The sequence below is a fragment of the Pteropus vampyrus genome, unplaced genomic scaffold (assembly GCF_000151845.1).
Source record: "Pteropus vampyrus isolate Shadow unplaced genomic scaffold, Pvam_2.0 Scaffold135, whole genome shotgun sequence".
Lineage (NCBI taxonomy): Eukaryota > Metazoa > Chordata > Mammalia > Chiroptera > Pteropodidae > Pteropus > Pteropus vampyrus.
In genome coordinates, this window is record NW_011888916.1 from 1354896 (window position 1) to 1357375 (window position 2480).

The 2480-nt window shown below is 44.9% G+C and overlaps 1 protein-coding gene across 7 annotated transcripts in view; it reads left to right on the forward strand.

Annotated features, from left to right (window-relative positions):
• Positions 1–2480, forward strand: part of CUNH1orf228 (chromosome unknown C1orf228 homolog) — a 40261-nt gene that overhangs the window by 430 nt on the left and 37351 nt on the right. For 4 of the 7 annotated variants that reach the window (XR_002782147.1, XM_023534972.1, XM_023534969.1 and 1 more), the window contains exon 1: positions 120–205. The exons of 2 other annotated variants lie outside the window; for them this stretch is intronic. The gene's annotated coding sequence lies outside the window, so the exon portion shown is untranslated. Of the gene's footprint in view, positions 1–117; positions 206–2480 lie in introns of those variants that run through there. One more of the 7 variants, XM_023534973.1, reaches the window with a different exon arrangement.

Consider the following 2480-nt stretch of genomic DNA (forward strand, 5'->3'; position numbering starts at 1 on the left):
CTGAGCGCGCTCTGTGACCTCCCACCCTAGCAACCACACCGAGTCTCTAGCGGAGCCTCTCGCCTCACCCCACTAGCCCGGCCCTAGCAACCATGCTCCGCCCCGCTCTATCCCTGGCCCTCAGCCATTGGCTGAGCACTAGATGTGGATCAGGTAGTGGTCAGCCGGGACGCCGGTCAGAAAGAGTCCCCACCCTCCTATGTAGGTAAGAGGGTCTGAGGGAGATTTGCGGTTCTCTGGATATGGGAGAGTGGGGAGGGTGCCAGTCTTCCTTCCCCACCGCGTCTTGTCCTACCGAGTGGTCGGAAGTGCCCTTTGGCTTATATCATCTAGCTACCTCTACCATCCTCTACCAGCTGCAGCTCCGAAAGCTGAGGTTGAAAACCACACAAAACAACCTAGGGGGCTCATGCCGGCCCCATCCTCCACCCAGTAGGACGAGGCATATTCTGACTGGTGGGGTAGGAGGCAGTGGGGGAGTTGGAGGTGGGGGGTTGAAGGGTGGTAGTGTCTTCAGGGGAAGACTAGAGAATGCCTTGTTCGTGGGAGACACAGTGGGACTAGGGAACACCGTGTTCTTGCATTTATCCATGCATTTAACAGATATTTACTGAGCACCTATTATGTAGCTGGGCTCTAGAAAGGATTAAGCTTTTGGCTCTGACTTCCATAAATCTTGAGAGGGAGAGGAACCACTCATGAACCAACTTGCAGAAGCTCAAAAAGAGGAAACTGAGGGGTGAGTTCCAGAACTTATGAGGAGATATTAATGTGAGAGTAATCTTGGAAAAACAATTAGGCCCAGATCCTGGATGGTCTTCGATGCAAGCTCAATTTATAAGTTGATCTTCTTTATGGTAAAAATTTTCCAGTGTGTTTCTTATGAGTGCAAGAGCTTAGACTTTCTCCTAAGGAAAAAGGGGAGTCATTTCAGAGCTTTAGAAAAGGAGTAACAATGAGATTTGTATTTTAGAAAGACAAATGCAGAGAATGGATTGGGGATTAAGAGGAGGGAGAACAGTTAGGAAGTCGTTTCAGTAATGTGGAAGGATAACAGTGGCCTAAAGCATAAAGAGGTAGCAGGAACAATGAGAATGGATTCCTTAGACGCTTATAAGTTAAAAAGAACTGGACTTGGTGCCTGGTGGGGCAAGTAGGAGAAAAGATGACTTTTAAATTCCTGGCTTTGGCAAACAGAAAAGAGAGGATGCAGAGCTTTTTGGAGAGGGTAAGTTCTGGGCCTGGAGAATTTGAAGTGCCAGTGGGACATCCAAATGGAGGTGTCCAGGAGGCAGTTGAGTGTGCCTGACTGGAGTTTGCAAGGTATGTTTAAAATGGAAATAGAAATGTGGTAGTCTGTAGTGCCTTATAGGTACTACACCAGTGGATTGGTTTGTTGGGCTTGCCCAAAGAGAATATGTATGTAGAGTAAGAAGAAAAAAGGGCCAAGGACAGAGCACTGAGAGGCACTCAAGTCTCAGAGTCTGGCAAAAGAGAATGAACCTGCATAGGTAATTGAGATGAAATGTCCAGAGTGGTAAGATAATCAGTAGTAGAATGTGGTGTTTCAGAAGCCTAGGGAGGATAGTGTTGAACGCCCATGACTAATCAAATAAAGTCTGAAAAAATCCACTGGATTGAGAAACAAGGAAGTCGTTGGTGACCTTCGCAAATGCGGTTTCTATGGAGGCCTGGAAGCAGAGGTCAAATTACAGTGAGAAGTGAGTGGGAAGTTAAGGAAGTGAAGACTGCATGTACAATATAGTTTCAAGATGTCTGGCTCTTTAGGAGAAAAAAGAAATACAGCAGTAGCTGGAAGGAAACACAGGTGTTTTCAGGTGGAAGAAATGCTGTTGGCATGGATCCAGCAAAAGGAAAAAGATAAAATTATAGAGAAAAAGAGGTAACTGAGACAGTAGCAATCCCAGAAAAAGAATAACAGGGGATTCAAAGCATCGATGGAGAAATTCGCTTAAAAAGGTGGAGAGACATTTGCATTGTAACAAAAAGGAAGAAAGTATGTGAAATTAGTTCATTAGTAGGTTTGGTGGCAAGAAGTTGAAGGAATTCTTGTTTGTGGTGTATTTTCTCTGTGGAACGGACAAGATATCAGCAAGTGAGAGAGGGTTTGGAGACAATGTGCAAGGTTCAAGAAGAGCAGAGAGAGATTGAAATAGCTGCAATGAAGAATGGGAATGGCAGCATACAGATTTCTGGGCAGTTATGAGGCTTGTTGAGGTTGATGACCATTAATTTGTAGCAGAAGCAATCTGCATCATCATATGACATGTATATTTTCCCCAACAATATTCAGCCATCTAGTGGTGGGTACAGACAGATTAGTTGAACAGGTTTGGGTTTTATCAGGTGGATGAAATGGAAGGACAAAGGGCAAGGAAGTTGAGGATCCTGGAAAAAGGTTGAGATGATGGACTTTAGAATCTAACTGCATAAGAGAATGTAAAAGTGTTATGGACTAG